At 33.3% G+C, this 12215-nt stretch overlaps 2 non-coding genes and 1 pseudogene across 2 annotated transcripts; all 3 read left to right on the plus strand.

The window, feature by feature from the left end:
• Nucleotides 1–5955: 5955 nt before the first annotated feature.
• LOC137401277 (small nucleolar RNA U3) lies at nt 5956–6172 on the plus strand. The gene has a single exon (XR_010979321.1). It is a non-coding gene; the product is annotated as a small nucleolar RNA U3 (small nucleolar RNA).
• A 2730-nt stretch (nt 6173–8902) lies between these two features.
• On the plus strand, nt 8903–9105 carry LOC137401271 (small nucleolar RNA U3; annotated as a pseudogene).
• Nucleotides 9106–9852: 747 nt separating this feature from the next.
• Nucleotides 9853–10069, plus strand: LOC137401257 (small nucleolar RNA U3). The gene has a single exon (XR_010979304.1). It is a non-coding gene; the product is annotated as a small nucleolar RNA U3 (small nucleolar RNA).
• Nucleotides 10070–12215: the final 2146 nt, after the last annotated feature.

The following is a 12215-nucleotide window of genomic DNA, read 5'->3' on the forward strand; positions in this document are numbered from 1 at the left end:
CCTTATGAAAATCTGAAGAGATGAAAAGGACTTTTGTTGTAATTTATTAGAGATTGTCTTCTTAGAATCTTATCACGCTTTATTAGATGTTTTCAACTGCCGCATGAATTCTAAAAATAGAATGGGGTTGCCCTGGCAGCAATTGAAGGAATATCTTTTTGAGTTTAAAAAAAACAGTAAGTTTGTAATTATTTTGTTTTGTTCTAAGCTAACCGAGTATTTGAATCTCATGATTGTTCTGTAGTACATTGCTACATCTGCCTATCGGTAAATCTACAAAATGACAAAATAAAAATATAAACAATTCATTCATTTATTAACAACTAAATATCATCAAAACTCTTCAGTTTTAACCTTTGCTAATCTTTGATTCAACGGAGACACGGCTCTTATTATAGCAATGAATGGCAAATTTTTTAAGACAGGTTTCATCTATACACAACCTATTTAGCCACTTCTTATGGTATAAAAAGCACTACAAGGAATGACAAAAAACTAACACACTGCATACGTCTAAAATTAATGTTTATAGTTTATACACAGGCTGGTCATCCTGTGCGACTATTCTCTAAAAGTAACATGTTCAGTTAATTCAAGGGTAAAAAATGCAGTACTTATCTATTTCTGATTTGTGCTCTGTTTTTAGAAATCAATGGATTAGTCTTGGGATTTATATAACACATAATAGCTTATGTTTTATGTAATACATAATAGCTTATGTTTTATATAACACATAAAATCTTGTTTTAGCTGGTTATATCAGTAGCTATGAAGCCCTTGCTTACCATCATAAACACTAAAGCATCTATAACATGCTTTGAGCCTGTCTCACTGTTCAGCATACATCACCTAAAGTTACTCATAACTGACTCACTACAGACTGCATGTCCATCTTTAAACTTTTCAGTTTATATCCAGTTTTGTACAACGACTTGCTTCATATAGGTAGGTTTACAACTGCTCACAGTTTTCTCTCTGCTACAGACTCAAATTCATTAAGTTAGAATTTCAAAATATTTTAAAGATGGTCGGCGAATGTCGGCATCTCATATATCAGCTGCCTGCAATCTATGATTGATGAGCGACGTGATTATTTTTTGGGTAAGCTGATAGAAAGTATTATAGAACTGCAAATGGTAATAAATAAGCTGTGTGAAAATTCTGTTTCAGCTAATCAAAAATATTTTCAAACTGAGACTGTCATAACAGGTATGGAAGACAACTCTACTACGCATATTAACATTTATTTCACAGCACAAGATGAATCAATCAAATAATAGACGATAGATTTACCAGTTCTGATTTGTTAAAGTACAGAAATTATTAACACAAAACAGTTAAAACATGGTCCAAAACCTATTGTTACTGCTCTTATGAATTTCGAACCATCTGTGATCTTGAATGAGCTTTGACTAAATCTAGTGACTTCTAAATAAGAAATAATGAACCTATGAACTAAGTACAAGATAGGTGATTTCCTTTTATTAAACTTTGTATTTTTAAAATAAAATTACTGAACTCAAGTCTGGATTGTGGTAATACAAAGACATGAACTTTCCTTAGCACACATCGCTCACTGCTTTCATTACGTCCAACTCTGTTGAAATCATTACAATCTGAAACATGCTTGGCTGCTTACAAAACTGAATGGGTGATACATGCATGAAATCACCAACAGTATGATAAACAACACGAGGTTTAATCATATGTCAATAAAAAAACCAGCCAGCATATCTTAATTTCAATAAGGATGGGCAGTCATTCCGGAGAGCTGAACATTAAGTTTTAACTTCTCAAAGTGGGAAAGTCTGTCTTGCTCATGGTGTTAAACCAATCACGGTCTGACCATGGTTGTCAACCATATCCTACTCCAAAGAGCTTGAAATGAGAATTATTTAAATTCCAAAACAATTTTTATATTACTTATAAACTGAAAAATTTTAAAACGCTCAAAGACTTTAAAAAATTTTCTTTGAACGTTTTACAAATTATACATCATAAACTATATTATATCAGAAAGATAGGAAATATAATATATTATTTAGGCTTGGCTTTTCTCTTTTTTCGTGATTTTCTGAGATCTTGTTTCAGCCAATCAGCTCATCTGAGATTAAATGGCTTGGCTGAGATCATACCTCAGTTTAGCTTCTTTAGATTTTTGGGTAAAAAAGGTTGGTAGAAATAGCCGAGGTGATTTATTCTAATATAATTAAAATACACTAATGCACTGCACAAAATACAAAATACGGTAAATCGGTATGTCATAAATCTCTGCAAACAGATCTGAATATTAAATATTAACAACTATCAAATGGTAACTCAGTTACATATTGGGTTCCATTGGCTCATCAAATCTACATCATATTCCAGCATATCTTATTCCTACATCTTCCTTTGCCTATGCTAAATGTTTATTTCATGTCAATTTAAGGTTTGGAAATTTTTCATATTTTGTGTCCCCGTGTTTTACATGGCAATTACAGGTTTTCAACACATTTCACTGCAGCTCTATATGATATGAACAAATTGCATACAACATCTAACCATCATTCTGAAAATATCATTGCTAGCTGCTTTAACAATCTTACACTAAAAACCCTTTTTTAGCAGAAAAAGGTATTTTAAGTAAGGGTTGAGTTTTCCCAGTAATTATTAAATTTATCCTGAACCATTTGAAAAATAGTATTTACCGCAAATACTGTGGAAAAAATGGAATAAAGTGGTAAATGATAATTCTATGCGAAAATCATGACAAATTTCAAAGTTTTAGGAGGAAATATGAGTTTGTGTTGTTTATTAACCTTTCAGGAAGTTCAACTGTAAGCAATGAACCAGCTGATGAACTTTTGTCAGGTCAATCAAACCAATTACCACAGGTTTCACAACATACATGCAGAATAACCACAAGACCTACACTCATACTGTACTTAGAAGCTTAGCTCATCCCATCAACCTAAGTCACAAGGTTTAGATTTATTGTTACAATTAGCCTCTACTTTGCCATAAATATTTCACTCAATTCAAATATTAGCTGAAACAAATTTTTCTCAGAAAAAAATCTCGTAAAACTTAATGCTCACAGCATGTCTAGCCAGAAGGTGTAATAAGGTGATGATCATTTCGTAGCTCTTGTTGCTATCAACACACAATCTTTAGGTTTCCATTTTTCAAATGAATTCGGAGTTGACCTCTGCCAAAAAATTTGCACTTTACCGGTTCAATGATCGGAGTTGCACTTTATTGATTCTTCCAAAACTAGCGATGTACTCCTCAAAACAGAACTTGTTAAAGTTGACACACTTTCAAGTCACGGTTCTTTTTCAATTCAACCTTTGTAGGTTTGTTGCACCAACTCAGCCAGAATACCTGAACATAATGTTTTTACTATTAATAATATTACTATCTCTCTATATTATAAAACAGCAACATAATTTACTATTTGCTATTTTAGTATTGCTTCAAAGGTCGCATGAACAATAACTGCTTTTATTAAAAAAAACTTTTTCTATGCTAGAAGGGTCAAGCCTAGAAAAACGTCAAAACCAGTGCAGAGGGAATCTATGCAATGAGTATGTTCAGTTGTTGATGATTAAGATATTGAAATAAATGATAAGGTAAATTGAAATAAATGATAAGGTAAATTATCTCATCATTGTAGTATGAGCAACCTATCATTAGCAATAGTAGTTAGAATATACCCGCATGGTAGTGCTAGGAAATGCGCAGAATTTTTCTACTTCTACTGGGGAGAGCTGAATTGGGTATTATCGATTCAAATCCATCAGCAGTATATACGTTTCTGTGATGTTGAATTGTAGTCTCACTGCAAATACCTTGGCACAAATTCTGCAAAGCGAAATGACGTCAAATTTGTTCAGATTTTACCGTTTCTATGATTAGGACTGGAAGAAAATTCAAATCCATTCAAAGCATGGAAACCCAGTAAATAACATAAAAGTGTAATGCCCATAATCAGCCGTTTAATTATTTAGTCACAAACATACAACATGGCTATAAATATTCTAAGAAGAGGCCGAGGTCCATGTCCCTATATGCTTAAAATTATGTCTTGTCTCACTCCTGCTTGACTGTCATATACCGAGGCTTAATTTGACTTGAAAACTTTTTGACTTATTACTATGGCTAGTGGAAGACCATTGGACAGTGTTTAGAGTAAGTTTTGTAAAGTTATGGTGCATATGAAATAGTTTGTACCGGTATAATATCTTTGAGTTCACCTCGTGAACTCATTTCAAATAAGTATTAAATAATAAAAATTATAATTCTATGGCATGCTAAAATACTTTGCCTAAAATATTTGACCATACTAAAAGGCAATAGCTTAAAATGAAAACAGCTATAAAATAATTGATAAACACTTTGTTATGTCAAACCTTGACATTTTCCAGACTGCATAAAATGTATTTGTAGATGTTTTGTAAGCTATATTATTTTGGCACCTTCAACAGGGCTTGATACAAAATTGTTATTCTTTTACATTGCACAGTCATAATTTTCTCTAAAGCAGAGTTCTCTTCCAATCAAAACATTCTATTGTGATAGTGTTTATTAAGAGAATGGTAACATGCAAAGACTTCTGATGCTGATTCTCTTTGACCGATAGATAAAGTCATTACTGTCTGTAAATACAAATACATGTATTGCTTTTACAAGAGTTGCCTTCTCTTATTTATCATTTAATAAAGAACTTTTGAATGTAATAGCATAGGACCTGATAAAACTCTCTTAAAGTTTTACTAGAAATTGAATTAAATTTTAGAAACAATTTCAATCGCCAAAAGGATTAACTTTTGGCGATTGAAATTAACAAAATTAACTTCACAAATTTAGAAACTTTATTACAGAAATAAACAAAACTATTTCAATCATTTAAGCTGTCTTCACTATTTTTTAAAACTTGCTTTGAAGTAAATCATTTACTAACCATACAAAATAAGCAGCTTTAGCATGTAACATGAACCATCCTTTTTAAATTATGTCAATGCAATAAAGCTATTAAAAGATGGAAACTCATTTTTGACATTGGCGACATGAGCCATACCAATATATGACACCTAAAATTAAAAAAACTTAATAAACTGGTTTAGTTTAATTTTTTCAGTTTTAAATTAATTTGTAATTTGTTTAATGCAAATATTTATAAAAGAAAATATGCATTAAATTATTACTAAGTAAAACTGTTGCATAAAAATTATGCTATAAAATTCTTTATGCACACATTTTCTGGAACGTCGACTTTTAAAAGATTTGTGAATAGATTTAATTGAAAAATGAAACTAAAAACTTTTTGATATCTTTAGGGTTTAAAAGTATTTTCAAAGTGACATTTTAATTGGCAATGCTTTGGTTATTTTCATCAATAATGGTTAACAATAGAAACAGTTTTTAGAAAAACGTGTTTTGGCAAATCTTTTCATTGGAAGACTATGTTCAGTGCTGGATGTTCCAGAAACAATCTTTTAGATGGAAGTATGTTCAAAAGGCAGGCTCTAAACACAGACTAATAAAATAAATTGAAAGTTGTTACTACTATAGGACTTGTCTCCCTTGCTAGCTACTAATTAGTGTTTGACTTTAAACATTTTAAAGTGATGTTTTTAATCTATTTGGTTATTGTTATTGTTTTATTAAGTTTGTCTAAGTTGTGTGTTTTGCTAACACAAGAAGAAGAGGAAGAACACAGAAGAACAAGACAGATAGAATGTAATTTGATTATGATTTGTCTCCCTTGCTTTTTAACTCATTAATATTTTTCTTTTATAATTTTAAAGTAACAAGTTTTAAGTATTTGGATATTGTTTTATTTAGTTTGGTTCAGTTATATGTTTTGCTAACACAACATCATAGCATTACAGTTGTGCTGAATCTAATTGTCGCACTGGAATGAACTGGTTAATTTTAATTAGTATTATTTGATCCATTCAATGTGAAGGTAAGATCATACTCTTAGGGATCATTTCTATAGTATGTATCGCAAGGATCTCAACATCAAGTTGTGTCCTAACCCAAACCACGATGAGGAGGAAGAATGCTAGTTCCTGAGCGTGAAGCGAGCTTTGAGTGTCATTCACTGTATTGACTGCTCACTGCTATTGAAGATCGTTTCTCTAGCTCTTATGTTAGAGGATGGAACTAGCATATTCTGAGTGGTTTTACAGTTTATACTATCAATAGTAACCAGCTATCATGAAAGCTGTAACACAGTGGTCTGCTAGGAAATGTCAGGGGTGTCCCAATAATGGGCAGGGCATTGCGAATATCTAGGTTGTTAATCCACATCATGCAGACTTCCTTTGAAACATTTATCTCACATCCGCAAATAAGTATTTAACTCAACTTACGCACGGCTCCATATCTGCATTATGGAAATGTGGTGCATATTTCCATACAATGCCCAACAATTCTAAGATGTTGGATTGGTACCGGTGGTGATAGGCTAGATGGCTATGTTGAATGTTATGAGTTTGAATCTTTTGTGATGGAATCTTTTTCACAACCTCCGACTATGGCTTCGGATGGACGCACACAGCTCTTATTATTGTACAGATTCTATAATTGGAAAGCGATTAATATTGGGTTTCAGTGAAATCGCTTGGTTGAATTTTTATGCCAAATCAGACTTAATCAGTCTATCTTTTGTAATCAAAAATACTATTTCATTACTTAAAAGCTCATCCTTAAATAGTTGCCCTATCCTAAAGTAAGTATACTTCATCAATAGCTCTATAGACAAGGTGGGCTAGGTTTTGGAGTATTCATGGATAGCTTTTCATTACACTAGTGCTTGTATTATTCAATGCGTTTCATTGATGATCAACTATGAGGGCTGTATCTTCAGCTCATCTGCAGCTGGAAAAGAAAATGTGAGGTATTATGTGGGGAACATCCGAGGCTTTACTGTGATTAGCCAGTAATACGGAAATGTTTTTCATAGAAAGCCAGGGGAGTGTTAGTAGGACTCGCTATATATAGGGCAGTGAATCAGCGTGAAGTGAGAAACCTTAATGAGGAGAGAGGAGTTTGGGAACAGAGCTACTGAGTGCCTTTCTCTCTTGCTGACAGGAAGCCCTCTGCATGTGGTGGTCTATGCAGACCACCAGACCTAAACAAGACCATCGTATAGCAGCAGAGGCTGCTGATAGGTTATTGGCTTGCGCACACTTGTTGGCAGTAGGTACTGCTGTGAGGTTGGTAGTGCTGTGAAGTCTGGTGGCAAAGGGGAGGTTGGTGTGCCATCACAGTTGCGGAGTCAAGGTGTTTTGATCATAGACTTCGCATATTCCAATTGGTTTATTAGTAATAAAATGAACAAAGGTGTTGAAAATAATTAACTAGTTGGAAGCAAAAATAAAATTTCGCTTTTCTTCATAGCAAAAAGTCACTCCCTTGCTATAAATCTGTAGAAATATACAAATACACAAATACAAATTTTGTGCCAGACAATGGTCTGTTCGTTCAATCAGTCAGTATTGGTCATGCAGGAAGTTCGTGAAAAGGTCAGACATTATAAAGTGAGAGCCAATAATTGAACTTAATAGATTGTTCAGCTGCCAACCTATAACCATACCACAAGAATCTCTTAGTCTGGTGTATTTACACTAGTCCTGAGGAAAGATTACAACCTGCATGTATTTTGAGCCTTTGTGATGTGAGCTTGATCCTAAAGGTTTTGAGAACTTTGTGTTCGCTTCCACTGGCACTGGTAGACTTACTCCATCATTGATGATGCTTTTTAATTTACCTTGTTTTCTTGGATGCATTGGGTACACATTGATACACATTGGGTGCACATTTATACACATTTGGAACATATTGATACACATTGATACACATTGGGTGCATCTGTACAATATTTGTAACTTTAGTGCCAGCTGAAAATGTTGTGCCAATATCTGAGTTCACCCCGTAAAATCTCTTTTATAACATTGCTAGCTGTTTTTTTATGAAAATACTACATTACAGCATAAAACGCTCAAGATAGCAAATACAAGATGATTTAATCAACTAATCTTGCAATGTGATGCTTATGTGTCTTGCAAAACTATTGCGTCATTTCCTTCATTTATTTGTCAATAGATACAACAATTAGACACTGTCTACTCTGAAGGCATGCTATTTATTGTACCACCCTGTTTCTATTTGCATTAAGTATTGCATAATAGCCTGCCATAACTTAATAACTTACAAACCTGCTGCTCTAGACGCTTCAGTTATTGTTTATACTCTGTCTAAATACAACCAAAAAATTTAATGGTTTCAACGTAAAACTCATGAGCTGTTGAGCAAGTGTAACACTAATCAAGTAACTTAATAATGTTTTGGTTGTATTCAGCGCTTGTGAATATGAAATTTTGAGTCCATTGGCCAAAGAATACAAAAGCTATTTAATGCTAGCACACGCTATCTTCCAAATCCAAATGCTCTTAACTCCAGCCTGGGCAGTGATTGCGAGTGACTCTAGGCATACTCAGACTGGAACAGCTTCTCCGACGGAAATATTTTAAGCTGTATCCAGAAGTTTACAAATGTAAATATAAACTGACATGATTTTTTTCGTCAACTTTTTCTCAGTTTTTCTTGAAGAAGTTTAAAGTTTTTTCTTTGAGCCTAATGTAGCAATGCCACTAGCTGTGCTAATCCTATTGTTATTACAGAATGTTGATAAGCTGTTGCAATACACATGTCCTATCAGTAGTTCCGACAATGGTACTTGACAATCTAGAGAGGACGTCATGGCCCCCTCACATGAATAAAGCCTATTTTAATTGGACAATCTGTTTGTCAACACAGAGCTTGGCACTGTAGCATTGGAATGTAGCCACAACTAATATATGCAGTATATGTATCAGCGATGCATCTTGTAGATGTTTTATCAGGTTGAGTGAGTTATTATTTTTAGACTATGAATCGCAAGGATCTCAACATTATGTTGTCTCCTAACCCAAACCACGGTGAAGAGGAACAATGCTAGTTCCTGAGTGTGAAGCGAGCTTTGAGTGTCATTCACAGTATTGACTGCTCACTGCTATTGAAGATCGTTTCTCTAACTCTTGTGTTAAAGGATGGAACTAGCATATTCTGAGTATATTAAAATGTCTAAAATATATTATGTTTGTCTCGTGCTTGCCATTATCTCAGATGTTGGTAGCTTGGGTGTGTAATTTTTGTTAGTACACAGTGTGTTCATGCTATTCATTATGACCCAAGTAAAGCAAAAATAGAAATCATGCTTTTTTATATGAACCTTTCGCGAACAAGAAAATCTTTTTTTGTAAATTATTTTCACTACAATTATGCGCATTTAATATGCTGTGTTTACATGACCTTTAAGCTTGTGGCTGGAATCACTCTTTAACCTCGTTTTGGATGTCAACATATATATATATATATATATATATATATATATATATATATATATATATATATATAAGTATAATTACAGGTTAATCAAAGACTCATTAAAACATTATTAACTTGCATAAAATATGTTCAGCCATTGATGTTTTTAAAACTATTTTTAAGACTTAAGTACAGTATATCTGCAAGCTCTACCAAACTCACAGTTCAATCTTATATTTTAGAGGAAAATGCAAGAATGTATATAACTTAATAATGACTTGTCTCCCTTGCTTTTTAATTACTTAGTGTTTGCTTAATTAATTTTAAAGTAATGATATTCAACTATTTGATTATTATTTCTTTTAGAATGTCCTAATTGTGTGTTTTGCTGACACAACATTATAACATCACAGTTGTGCTGATACCAATTTTAGCACTGGAATGAACTGGTTAATTTTAATTAATATTATTTGATCCATTCAATGTGAAGGTAAGATCATACTCTTAGGGATCATTTCTATAGTATGAATCGCAAGGATCTCAACATCATGTTGTGTCCTAACCCAAACCACGATGAGGAGGAAGAATGCTAGTTCCTGAGCGTGAAGCGAGCTCTGAGTGTCATTCTCTGTATTGACTGCTCACTGCTATTGAAGATCGTTTCTCTAGCTCTTATGTTAGAGGATGGAACTAGCATATTCTGAGTGGTTTCACAACAAATTAGTATAAACATGGCATTAATTACAAGCAGTGTGCAATTCTTGTTATGCAACCTTACATATATCCTTACTGACACTTAACAATGTCAATAGATGTGCTTAGCATATTCTGAATGGATTTACAAAGTGGCTAAAACCAATATGATTCAAAAGAAAAATACCACTGCTTATCTGTTAGATTGTTTTTCTCTGTTATCATTTTAAAGCTCTACCAAACTCACAATTCAATCATATATTTTAGAGGAAAATACTGGATTGGATGTAACTTAATAATGATTTGTCTCCCTTGCTTTTTAATTACTTGGTGTTTGTTTTAATATATATCGTTATTTAACTATTTGGTTATTGTTTCATTAAATATGTCTAAGTTGTGTGTTTTGCTAATGCAACATCATAGCATTACAATTGCGCTGATACCAATTTTGATACTGGAATAAACTATTTAATTGTAACTAGTGATAATTGCTCTATATATAAGGAAAGTAAGATCATACGCTTAGGGATCATTTATATAGTGTGAAGCGAGCTCTGAGTGTCATTTACTGTATTGACTGCTCACTGCTATTGAAGATCTTTTCTTTAATTGTAATGATAGATGAGGAAACTAGCGTATTCTGAGTGGTTTCATAGTAATATGTAATATGATAGCTGAATGCATTATGCAACAAAATATTTGTCACGGTTTCTTAAAACAGGTCAGGTTGGATTTGTGTGTTAGGTCAGGGTCCTTTACACAATCATGTGCAGTCAGAAAGTCTGTGCCATAACGTTCTCGACCGATAAAGTTGTTCTACCTACAACACTAAGTTAGTTGCAAGATACAAACTATGCAAATTTTTACTTTTTCATGTAACTTGTCCGAGCTATGTAAAGCTAAACAGCCAAGTACAATAATGATCCCATTATCAGACAGAACATAGTCTGGTGTCTTATTTAGTGGTGTGCAGTCAGTTAAAATGACCTTTTGAGAATTTACTCATGTGCAGAGTGGATGTCAGTTTTTATGTAGGAAGTCATATTTCATATAGCTACATTGAATTGGTCTATTTATTATGTTAATCAGCATTGTACTTGGCTGTTTATGTTTACACAGTTGGGAAAAGTCTCAAAAAGAATCTAAAATTTGCAAATTATGCAGTTTGCAACTAGTTAAGTGTTTCAGATAAAAAGCCTTTATCACGATAAAATAAATAATAATAATAGGTCATAAATATATGAATAACAATCCTGTAACATCTAGCAATACTGTGACCCTGTTTTCTTTCATAAACAAAGCAATAAATTTCTCTAGGAAGTAAATATAACACAGGTATGTCATAGACCTCATGATAGTCCTTGCGACCCATAGACTGATGATGCAGGTATCAGATAATGCAACCAGATATTACATGTTCAAAAAAATGAAAGTAGTGGTAATAGTAATGCTTGCTGATGTGCATAAAAGTATAAAGCATAATGGAAAGCAAAACTGCATAATAGTGCTCACATGCCATAAAAGATGACATAGATATTTCTATAGCCATAGCAGGTACTTATAAAAACATAGCTAAGGCCAAGTTAACTACAAAAACATATTAAATGGAGACCGATAGTCCTTGCTGCCAAATTTATAGCTACCTTTGTCTAACAGTACACATCACTGAATTTCCATATCTTTTTTGAGGGTTAGTCACCCGCTGTAAATGACGTTGAACTGGAACACTGACAGAATTTTCAACAGAACTTGCTGGTTCAGACACTGGCTGTGTGGCTGGTGTGCTATATCTATTTGATGACTTACCTGCTAATATTGAAGGCAAGCTTTTGCTTCTCTAGAGCTACGTACATGACTAGGTCGTATATGAATGCGATTGCGTCTATATGTTTGACCATTAAGCCTTTCTACATTATAAGACCTGTCACGAACAACCCTTCCTACCTTACTTGACACCCAGCCTTTTGTAGCAGTTTTGAAATAACACTGCTGACCTTCATCCAATTTGCTTTTCTCCTTGCCAGTGTGATTATTATGATAGAATTTATCTTTTGATTTAATCCTACGTAACTGTTCCAAACAGAACATAAGCACAGCCAACATAACAAAAGCACCAAAACACATAAAATTGAGCGCACTTTAGGATTTTTGTAACCTCTTTG

The sequence above is a fragment of the Watersipora subatra genome, chromosome 7 (assembly GCF_963576615.1).
Source record: "Watersipora subatra chromosome 7, tzWatSuba1.1, whole genome shotgun sequence".
Lineage (NCBI taxonomy): Eukaryota > Metazoa > Bryozoa > Gymnolaemata > Cheilostomatida > Watersiporidae > Watersipora > Watersipora subatra.